Raw genomic sequence first — 12,160 nt, 5'->3', positions numbered from 1 at the left:
GTCGGAAGAGCCCAAGGCTAGCTACGCTCAGGAAGGCAAGCCCCGGAGCATGTCCCGTCTATTTTAAATTTATGCAACTTATTGTTATTCCTTTTTACTTGTGCATTTAAGTTTACAGGAGTTGATTGGAAACTTAGTTGCATGATCCTAGGTACCTATGCTTGAACACTAGTATGTGTAGGTCGCTAGTTGGCTATGCTAATGGTTCGGTAGAAGTCGAGTGATTTCCTGTCACTCGCGAGAATTATAGGAGTTGGATGTTTACTACATGCTGCAACTATAAGGTCTACGGGCGGGGCTGTGGTACTTGTGAGGCCCCGTCTGTTTAGTGAAATTTGATAAGGACGCAGTGTGTGGTAGTGGCGGTTAAGTGTTTGAACGTACTAACCACATGCCGAGAAATATGGTAATCGGTAAGCATAAGTACCTGATTGGCCCGGCAAGTGGACTTTACTTTCACCCTCTTTTGATCGTCGTTTCTCATGCGCGCACATGCGGGTGCAGAGTCGTCGTACTCTGTAGTCGAGGACGGTGACCCTGATCCACAACCCGGAAAGAAAGGGGAAATGTTGCACGTGTGACTCTGGGAGTAAGCACATGACGTGTGTTTAGGTCTGCCTTGCAAGGTTAACAAATTCGATTCGAATCGTCCGCCTCTCACGGATATTGGGACTGCTTAACCCTTTTGCCACATAGAGTAACAAGTGGAAGGTATGATGATGAATCTTGTTGGATGATGAAAGATAATTGTTTCCACCATGTATGCTATTGGATAGATGCTAATGTAGAATGGTTAGTTGAACTAGAATTTGAAAGCTAAAATATGATAATAATGACTTACTCTTTGTGGCTTTTCGGCAAAAAAAAAAACAAACCCCTCCAGCCAAAAAGCCTTGCATGTCTAGTTAGAGGGCTAAGTATATCCTAGTCGGGTAAGCCTTGCTGAGTATTAGTATACTCAGCCTTGCTTGTGGCTCATTTTGTTTCAGGTGATACTTTTGAGGACATGATTGCTAGTTTGACTTGGCCGTGTACTCTGCCTCCTGGTTGGTCGGTGGAGTGGGACACGACTCAGGCCGTTGGTGATAATAATGAGTGATGTCATGTATGAGCTTCATCGTGACATCCTGTATCGTCATTTAGAACTCACTTCATTTCCGCCGCAACTGAACTCTGAACTACTTTAAGTTTGACTTTCAAGTACCTTTCTAAGATTTCGAACTCGGTTTGTAATATTTAAGTTAAGACTGTGATGTAAGAATTTGTGAAATGTTGTACTCTCTGGACTCACCTTCGTGTGAGTTGCATGTAAGCTTTGGGTTTCGAATGCAGCTTAGGTGGTTTTATCGGGACTCTACCCGACTGGACTGTCGAATTACTCCGTTTGAAGTGCGTGTTAGCCGGGATTACCTTTCTGATTATGGTTAGCGCACTTGAGCCGGATTAATTCGGGCGGTTCTGTCACAGCTGGTATCAGAGCCGAACAAAGCGCACACCTGAGAGTGCGACAAGATTTCAAAGGTTTTCCTTAAAACTTAGCCACACAATCGCGTTTGGAAAATACATTGGTTCGCTAAGGATCGTGCATAGTACGTAAAGCCCTAGGGAAAAATTATGGGAGTTACTAGGTGGCTATCTAACTTATGGTTTATTTATGACTGACTTCCAGTACATTTCTTTCTGTACTTTAAATTCAGTACTTTACATTATGTAACGACGCACCTGAGTGAGCTTGACCTTCTCGCCGGTGATGCGAGCCGAACGCTGTCCTCAAGCAGTGGCTTACTTGAGGTGCTGCCAATATACCAACAATTAGTTGGCTATATTAGGAGTAAAGTATACTCAGTCAGCTAAGGGAGTCTGACCTTCCCGTCGGTGATGCGAACCGAACGCTGCGCTCAAGCAGTGGCCTACTTGAGCTGCTGCCAATATACCGACCATCGGTCGATTATATTGGGAGTAAAAGAAACTATGAATACGTCACCTCGATAGCGTATGAGCGCTGTCCATGCAGTGTTGGACGCATGGATGCCGCTTCTATAGTGAGTGGTAATGTATGGGAACGCTTTCATGAGTGCTGGCATGAAAGGTTCAATGAATATATATTTGTCAATTTTTTGCAGGTACACTAACCACGATTACGTAAGTTAAGAACGGTTAGAACTCGGCTTGATATATACAATTGTGCCATGCCACCGGTGCTAACCCCGTAAGTCCAACGCTATTTGGCAATTGTTTTCCTTGTGAGGACGAATAGGTCGTGCATGCATCATGATCATAAACTGAAAGCCAAGGAAAATGGATGTGAGTTAGTCGGGAATATTAAGGTTTGCACATGAGCACGGTTCATTTTCTCTCGATTAAGGTCTATCTAGAAATCTGTCGTTTTCTGCTATATCCGGGAGATGGATTTATTTGACCTAGGAGATGACCTTATCTGTAGAAGTTCCAGTGGAGAATTTTACTCCAAAACTTGTATACTATCTGCTGTTTAAATTTGAGAATTTTTAGACAAGTATACAGTGAGTTACAGTAGAAACTTTCAAATCACTGTTTTCTGACAGTTTTGAGCACTTCTATTGCACGAATTTTTAGCCCATCATGGAGAAGGTTTCTGCAAAAATGATCAACACAAAACTTGTAGCAAACTGACACATAAAGATTTTGTAAAAAATTGATAATTTTTTACCAAACAGATTGTTCTTGACACACCCATTACTAGCTCTCTGTCTGCTGGGAATTTCTGGGTGTACAGTCACTAGAAACTTAAGGATAAGACTATCTTAGACTCTGATCTAGCTCTTGGGTGGACTAGCAAAGTTGTGCACAAAGACCTTAGGAGTGTTCTGGTAAAATTTGAGAATTTTTGGAGCACAATTCTTTTAGTTATACTTGTTTTCGTGCACTACCCAGAATCTGTTTTTAAACATCACTCACTTGTGCACATCTTTTGTACAGATGGCTGCCCCTGCTCTCCTGGTGTTTGATGAGTACGGGCGTGCACACTCCGAGTGCACACACTGCAGGGTTTCCCCTCCATTCTTTGGGAAGTGATGCGCGATGCCGGATATCCCAGTCCCCCGCGCTATGTGGGCGAGGAGTTCCATGAGATGGGAGTTGCGCGCTGTCTCGTACGCATGACTCATGCTCCCCACCCTTTTCCAGCTCACTGGGCTTCCTTTGAGCTGGAGGTAGTTGGATACCGTCTGGTTGACACTTGGGAACTTGCAGCCATGAGAGCGCTCAACAAGTTTTGCGAAAAAAATTATGCAGCTGTCACACTAGCCCCTATTGGCCTCTTCCCACCAGAGCAGCCCAATGACCCTAACTGGCTTAGTCGGGTCGGACACACTGGGTACCTTCAGCAGAACCGAGCTGCAGAGACTATCTCTATGACGGTGAAGTGCATGAATGCACTCTACCGCTTGCAGACCTTACTGGCCAAAGCCATGGCCCAGATCATTGGTTCTGCACAGACTAGCCATGAGATGTTGAATGCTAAGAACGAGCAGATCACGGATCTTGATGCCCATATTGGCCAACTTGAGGGTCAAGTTGAGGAGCGTGACGCTCTCTTGGATGAGAGGGATGCTGACTTTGCACTTCTGGAGCAGCAGTTCACTGCCCAACAGGTTCAGCTAGATAATGCTTTGGATCACATCGAGGTGTTAGAGGCTTAGCAGGCCCAGCCAGAGGCCATGGAGGAGGAGCCCCAGGAGGTTCAGGGTATCTCAGGACTTGACACTACGTCTGGAGTGCCCATGCCACCACTTCAGGGAGCTCACTCACTAGTGAGGAGCGAGTCGTCATTCAACAACCTCGACGACTTTTAGATGTTGTCTTAAGTAGTCTTTTGCGCATACTCCTCGATAGGGTAGCCTAACTTTTGGACAGTGATGTAATAGGCTAACTAAGAGTTGAATACCTTGCTTTTGTAATGAGTGCCACTCAGATGTAAAAATACTTTAATCGCTTAGGCCTTGGCTAAGAACTTGATGGATGGTTGTAATGGTTTGCTTGCAGTTGAATCTATCACTGCAGAAACTTGTCTAAATTTTTATCCATGTTTCCTTGCATTTCTGGGCTGTGTGTTGAATACCAAAGTTGTCGATAATTTCATTACCTAGGTGCTCACAAAATTTCAGCATCACTAGACTTGTGTGCCAACAGTTATGGCCCGAACATTGTACCTCGGCCTGCTGAAAAACAGACTGGACAGAGAGGCAAAAATTGCATTTTTCCGACCATCTTAACTATCGATTTAGCTTTGGAGTTGAATATCAAAGTTGTAATATTTTAAATTATCTATCTGCTGTCAAAATTTGGGCACATTTTGATGAACAGAGTGCAAGTTATGGATTTTCTTGTAACGAACAGCGTTGCTGTCCCTGTTGTTATCATACTCATTCAGTTCTACTTTTCCGCACTTACCCTTCTGTACATTGGTGAAGTCGTATATCACCATACTAATGAAAAAAATTTGCCGTTCCAGATGGTGGGAGCAACACGTGGAACCCTGATGGTTTTGGGAACGCGAATGGTAGCGGATCGCAACAGCCACCACCACCGCCATCCAACTTCGCGGAATATCTGGCCGCCCAAACCGAGCTACTCCGTCAACTCGTCCAGGGACAGCAACAATAGCAGCAGCGGGGTGGGCACAATGTTCATCAACCTCAAGCTGCTGGTTACCCGGAATTCTTCGCAACCCAGCCCCCTCTGTTCAACAAGACAGAAGAGCCGCTGGATGCGGATGCTTGGATTCACACAATCGAGTCCAAGTTTTCACTACTTCTGGTGCCATGCTCAGAGCAAAACAAGGCTCGCTTTGCTGCGTAATAGCTTCGCGGTTCGGCGCGTCTTTGGTGGGATAACTATCTTGGCATGCTTCCGGCTGATCACATTGTCACTTGGGATGAATTCAAGACTGCATTCAAGGGTCACCATATTCCAGAAGGACTCATGGAAAGGAAGCTGAATGAGTTCCTGGCTCTTACTCAAGGGACTCGTACGATTCTCCAATATGCCCAAGCTTTCAACAATCTCTGTCAGTACGCGGGCTATCATGCTGACACAGATGCTAAGAAGCGTGATCATTTTCGTAGAGGCTTAAATACCAAGCTCAAGGAAGGTCTAAACCCCATTAAGGTCGACACATACAATGAGCTGGTTAATCTAGCACTCACTCAAGAGGACTGTATCATGGCTCACCGTGCTGAGAAAAAGAGGAAAGCGCCAGCTGGACCCTCTAGTGCTTTGCCACAGAGGTATCGCATAGTGTAGAATGTTGCACCCCAGGTTCCTCAGAAAGCCCCTCAGCAAGGGCGTTGGGTTATCAGACCTCCGCTGCAGCAGGGCATTGCATGTTTCCCTGTTCCTCAGTTAACTGGCCCAAGGCCAAATGCTCTACAGCCCGCCCGTCCAAGTGATGGAAATCGTTGCTTCAATTGTGGGAGCTCAACTCATTTCGCCCATGAGGGCCCGCAACCCAAGTGACAAAACCAGGGCCAAGGCTCTAATTAGAACAACAAGAACAAGGGCAGAAAGCATACTATTCAGGTCGGGCAAGGGCGCATCAATTTCACCACTCTTGCTGAACTTCCTGAGGGTGCACCAGTGATGACGGGTACATTTTCTATCCACAACAAGCCTGTAGTTATACTATTTGATTCCAGTGCATCCCATAGTTTCATTAATGCAAAATTTGGTGCAAAAGTGGGTTTGGATTTCTGTCACACGAAAGGGTCCTATATGATATCCACACCGGGTGGGAAGATTGCTTCAAATCAAATCATAAGAAATGTTCCGATCAAACTGGGTAGTAAAGTCATCAAAACCGATCTGATCCTGTTGGCACTAGAAGGCCTAGATATAATATTGGGGATGGATTGGATGACTCGGCATGGAGTGGCTTTGGACATTCCTTCCCGAGCCGTTGAAATCAATTCCCCGATCCAAGGAGCCACTACTCTTTATTTACCCTTCCAACAGTGCATTAATTCTTGTGCATTTGCCATTTGTAAATCAAACTTAGAAGACATCCCAGTGGTATGTGAATATGCCGATGTTTTTCCGGATGACTTACCAGGAATGCCACTAGATAGGGAGATTGAATTCATTATTGAATTACAGCTAGGCACTGCCCCCATCTCAAAGAGACCTTATAGAATGCCACCTAAGGAGTTGGCCGAATTAAAAACTCAACTTCAAGAACTTCTAGACAAAGGTTTCATACGCCCTAGTGCATCATCTTGGGGTTGTCCAGCCCTCTTTGTAAAGAAAAAGGATGATAGTTTGAGGTTGTGTGTGGACTACCGACCTCTCAATGCGGTGACAATCAAAAACAAATATCCACTTCCCCGCATTGATGTTCTCTTTGATCAGTTGGCTGGTGCTAAAATCTTCTCAAAGATTGATCTTCGCTCTGGCTATCATCAGATCAAGATTCACCCATGTGATATTCCTAAGACCGCCTTCTCCACACGATATGGACTATATGAATACTTGGTCATGTCTTTTAGTCTCACAAATGCTCCTACATATTTCATGTATCTCATGAACTCGGTATTCATGCCTGAGCTTGACAAGTTCGTCGTGGTTTTCATTGATGACATCCTTATTTATTCCAAGAATGAGGAAGACCATGCTAAGCACCTGCGCATTGTTCTCTAACATCTTCGGGACCATCAGTTCTATGCTAAATTTTCCAAGTGTGAATTCTAGCTAGGTAGTGTGAAATTCTTGGGCCACACTATTTCCAGCGAAGGCATAGCTGTGGATCCTAGCAAAGTGCAAGAGGTGATGGACTGGAAACCTCCTACCTCCGTTCATCAGATTCACAGTTTTCTTGGTTTAGCTGGATATTATCGCCGATTCATTCCGGATTTCTCCAAAATTGCTAAGCCGATGACTGAACTGTTGAAGAAAGGAGTAAAATTTGTGTGGGATGAAAAATGTGAAAAGGCTTTCCACACCCTAAGGGAGCAGTTGACTACAGCACCTGTCTTAGCTCAACCTGATAATACCAAGTCCTTTGACGTGTATTGTGACGCGTCGGGTACTGGTCTTGGTTGTGTGCTCATGCAAGACAATAGAGTTATTGCTTATGCTTCACGAGCTCTTCGACCCCATGAGCAGAATTATCCTACTCATGACCTCGAGTTAGCAGCTGTCATTCATGACTTAAAGATATGGAGGCATTATCTTATGGGTACTCATTGCAATATCTACACCGATCACAAAAGTCTCAAATATATCTTCACTCAAGCTGACCTAAATATGAGACAAAGACGGTGGCTAGAATTAATCAAAGATTATGATCTTGAGGTGCACTATCACCCAGGCAAGGCTAATGTTGTAGCAGATGCACTAAGTTGCAAAGCTCATTGCCATTGCCTATCCGTGGAATCCTATACTGAAACCCTCTGTCATGAGATGAGGAAGCTCCAGTTGGAAATGATTCCCCAAGGCACTTTAAATCACATCTCAGTTGAACCAACTCTTCATGACCAAATCATTATGGCCCAATTACATGATAAAGGTGTTGTGATCATTAAACAAAAACTCTCTCAAGGAGAAAGGAAATATAAGTGTTTTCGTCAAGACCATAACGGAGTCCTATGGTTTGAAAGTCGTCTAGTTGTTCCGAAAAATCATGATCTTCGGAAGCAAATTCTCGATGAAGCACATCTTTCCAAATTTTCTATTCACCCGGGCAGTACCAAGATGTACCAAGATCTTAGGCAAAATTTCTGGTGGACTAGGATAAAAAGGGAAATTGCTAAATATGTCTCAGAATGTGATACCTGTCAGAGAGTAAAAGCCAGCCACTTGAAAGTAGCCGGTTTACTTCAACCGTTGCCTATCCCATCATGGAAATGGGAAGACATAAGTATGGATTTCATTGTGGGATTGCCAAACACATCCCAGAAGCACGATTCCATTTGGGTTATCGTGGATAGACTCACCAAGACGGCACATTTCATTCCGGTACATACTACTTACACTGCCAAGAAGTATGCTGAGATCTATCTCGATCGCATCATTTTCCTGCATGGTGTACCCAAGACAATCATTTCTAAATGTGGTACACAGTTTGTTGCACGCTTTTGGGAATAGTTGCAAGCATCTCTTGGGACCAAATTGATTAGAAGCTCAGCTTATCACCCCCAAACTGATGGATAAACTGAGAGGGTAAACCAAATCCTAGAGGACATGTTGAGAGCTTGTGTCATTCATTATGACAAGAGTTGAGACAAATGCCTAGCTCTAGCGGAGTTCTCATACAATAATAGTTACCAAGAGAGTTTGAAAATGGCACCATTTGAGGCCTTGTATGATCGACGGTGTCGTACCCCTTTGAGCTGGTCGCAAATCGGAGAACGAATGGTATTCGGACCCGATCTTGTAGCAGAGGCAGAAGAAAAAGTGAGAGTAATACAAGAGAATCTAAAAGCCGCCCAGTCTAGACAAAAGAGTTATTTTGATAAAAGGAGAGAGCCTTTGCAATTTGAAGTCGGTGATCATGTCTACCTTCGAGTCTCACCAACCAAGGGTGTGCAGAGATTCGGAGTAAAGGGCAAATTAGCTCCCCGATATGTTGGCCCTTATGAAATCACTGAAATTTGTGGACCCGTGGCCTATAGAGTGCGACTTCCTCCTCGACTTGCAGCGGTACATAATGTTTTCCATGTCTCTGGACTCAAGAAATGTGTCCGAGTTCCCACCAAAATCATTGAACAAATAGAAATATTGGTGGAACCGGATCTCTCTTATGTCGAGTATCCTATCAAGATTCTCGATCAGAAAGAAAGGGGTACTAGAAGAAAAGTGGTTAAAATGTATAAAATCTAGTGGAGCCATCATACTGAAGAGGAAGCTACTTGGGAAACGGAAAACTATCTAAATCAAAATTTCCCCGGTTTTCTAAGTTCAACCGAAGGTACACCCCCTTTCCGCACTTAGCTTGCTTATCTGAATCTCGGGACGAGATTCTTTTTAAGGGGGGTAGGCTGTAACACCTTCGGTGTTTAGCACTATTTTTAAACACACAATTAACATTTAAGGACCAAGTTAATTACATCAGGCTTTTCATATACGTATATGTATATGTGCATATGTGCAAGTGTACGCGTGCAGTGACATATACATTACTTTAATTTTCAAATCAATCCACTCGTGCCTATGAAATTGAGTAGGGACCTTTCCCTTATCTTAATTAACAAATGACTAGTTGGAATCTAGGGGAGAAAACAAAATTTTGCACATGAAATGATAAGTCATTCGAATCACGGTTTTGGAAATTCAAAATAATTTTTAAACCATAACTCGAATGAAATCTTGCCCAACACGAAAATTGTAAATCTTTAAATTTCCTACAACTTTGATGTTCACCGTTTTTTGAGTTTCAATACAAAAATTTGAATTATTTTGAGTCAAACTCGGTTGACCCTCCTCTCTCTCTTTCTTCTTCTCTCTCCCTCCTCTGTTTTCCCTGCCTACGGTAGAGCTAGCGGCGCTAGGCCTGCCACAGCTCGCTGCGCCGTCCCGGCGAGTACTGCCCGGCCATGAGTGCCTCACTTGCACGCCCCGCTGACCTTCCCTCCCATCCCATCATCGCTGCAGCACGCCTCCTACTCGCTGCGCCCCTGCTCGGCTTCGATGGCGCTCCGCGACGCCGCCGTGGCAACAAACGAGCACGCCATGGCGCACGCGCATGCCCGAGCCGCTGCCCGCGGCCGGCCTTCAATGCGACGCGCCACCGACACCCCCAGCCCTCCAGTAGCTCCATCCACTCCCTTGGCTCGCTATATCAGGGCACAGACCCCTGCTCGCGCACGGACAGAACGCCGCACGCCATTAGCGTCGCTGCCAGCTCGCCGTCGACCTCCTCTGTCCGCCCGTCCCCCACCCAAACCGACGCCCCAAACCGCTCCCCCTCGGCCTCCTAGTCCTCGCCGACCCAATCCCCATTGCCCAGGATCGCCAGTGCGCCACCGCCGCCGCCATGGCCGCCGGCCCTCCATAGCTCGCCGCGGAACCCCCTCCTCCGCCCCACCTCACCCCCAACGGACCCCCCCAGCCACCTTCCTCGTGCCTCGGTGAAGCTTCTCAGCTAGCTCGCCGCCATCCAGACTTGCCGGACCGCCGCCGCCACCGCCATCCGCCGCCGCCGGAGCTCCTGCTCTGCGGAGGGCTTGCCTCGGGCCAACCCAGCCCGCGCCAAGCACCCCAACGGGTAGCACTCGCCACCCTCGTGCCTCTCCCCCATGGGCCCCTCACTGCCGGCGAGCTCCTTGCCAGGATTTCGGCCGCCCGCCGCCTCCTCTGTTCCAACTCCGGCCAGGGCATATTTGCAAGCCCCCAAATCATTCCAGGGGCCTAGATGCAAGATTTCATTTTCTTTTTCTTTTGTTTTCAAAAACAGCAAACTTGTAAAATCAATAATAAATCACAGAAATATCATAAAAATTCAAGCTCAACTTTTCTGTAATCCTTGTGACTAGGTCTACAACTTTTGTTACATGCACATTTTCTTTTGCTCATTAGTTTTTGCTTTATTTAAAATACAAAGAATAGGTAGCTTTTATTGTATCTCAAGTTATATACATGTTATGGTTCTGATTTTTGGACAGTGTTGTATTACCAAATATTATGGCTCTGTGTAAAAATTTCATGACCATAGGAGAAATATAGCTCTAGGTTTTAATAGATCTTAATTTATGCCTAGGTTAAATAATTTTATTTATAGAAGTTGTTCCGTTTAGTTTCATGAGTTCAAACTTTTACAGTAACTTTACCTTGTTCTCTAATTCCTGTAGAAAAAGGTTGAGAATTTTTAGTTAAGCCTAACTGGGCTAAATGATTTTGGGTATTGATAAATACATTAAATCATGAAAAATAGTTTTTATATCTAGAAAAATCTGATATTTTTACCAGAGCCGATATTTGTGTACTGCATATTTCTGAAAAATCTGAACCTCTGAAACTTAGTAGAACTACCTATAGAAATTATTTTTCTTTACTGTAGTTGTACATTGTTCTATTTTTCATGACCTGTGTGGTGCTTAAGTAAATGTGAAAATTCTACACCGATCTCATCTTTAGGTAAGCAACGTTAAGTAAAAGTTTCATTACTAGTACTTGCATGGTTTGACCTATACAATTTATTTTTGTTTCTAGTAGTAACAGATTACGCTAGTTTTGATAATTAATATACTTGATGAAAATGGCTGAAAATTTGAAAGCAAGTTTGTACTCATGTAGTGTATTTTGCATAAAAATTTCATCTTCAGAATTTATCCCTAGTAGCAGTTTTATTTAATCCATGCTCACTTTTGAAAAATGGCAATTCTAAGATTACAACTCCTACTTGCTTAATGAGTTTAGTGAAATTTATTAACTACTCAATTAATGAATGCCCCTGTAATGATAGTAAGGTCATTCCATAGTTATAACTTGAGTGGTGTTGTAAATAGTTATATACCTTTTACCATCAATGCAACTCATGCATGAACATTTCATATAGATACGACTACTCTCGTTGACGGTACGTACGAGCTAGTGCCGGAGTCCGATAGTGAGCAGCGTGAAGCTCAAGTGAATCTAACTGAAGCCACTGAAGACCCGAACCAAGTGTCGGAAGAGCCCAAGGCTAGCTACGCTCAGGAAGGCAAGCCCCGGAGCATGTCCCGTCTATTTTAAATTTATGCAACTTATTGTTATTCCTTTTTACTTGTGCATTTAAGTTTATAGGAATTGATTGGAACCTTAGTTGCATGATCCTAGGTACCTATGCTTGAACACTAGTATGTGTAGGTCGCTAGTTGGCTATGCTAATGGTTCGGTAGAAGTCGAGTGATTTCCTGTCACTCGCGAGAATTATTGGAGTTGGATGTTTACTACATGCTGCAACTATAAGATCTACGAGCGGGGTTGTGGTACTTGTGATGCCCCGTCTGTTTAGTGAAATTTGATAAGGCCGCAGTGTGTGGTAGTGGCGGTTAAGCGTTTGAACGTACTAACCACATGCCGAGAAATATGGTAATCGGTAAGCATAAGTACCTGATTGGCCCGGCAAGTGGACTTTACTTTCACCCTCTTTTGATCGTCGTTTCTCATGCGCGCACATGCGGGTGCAGAGTCGTCGTACTCTGTAGTC

This window comes from Panicum virgatum, chromosome 6N, assembly GCF_016808335.1.
Source record: "Panicum virgatum strain AP13 chromosome 6N, P.virgatum_v5, whole genome shotgun sequence".
Taxonomy (NCBI): domain Eukaryota; kingdom Viridiplantae; phylum Streptophyta; class Magnoliopsida; order Poales; family Poaceae; genus Panicum; species Panicum virgatum.
This window is presented reverse-complemented; position numbering follows the sequence as displayed.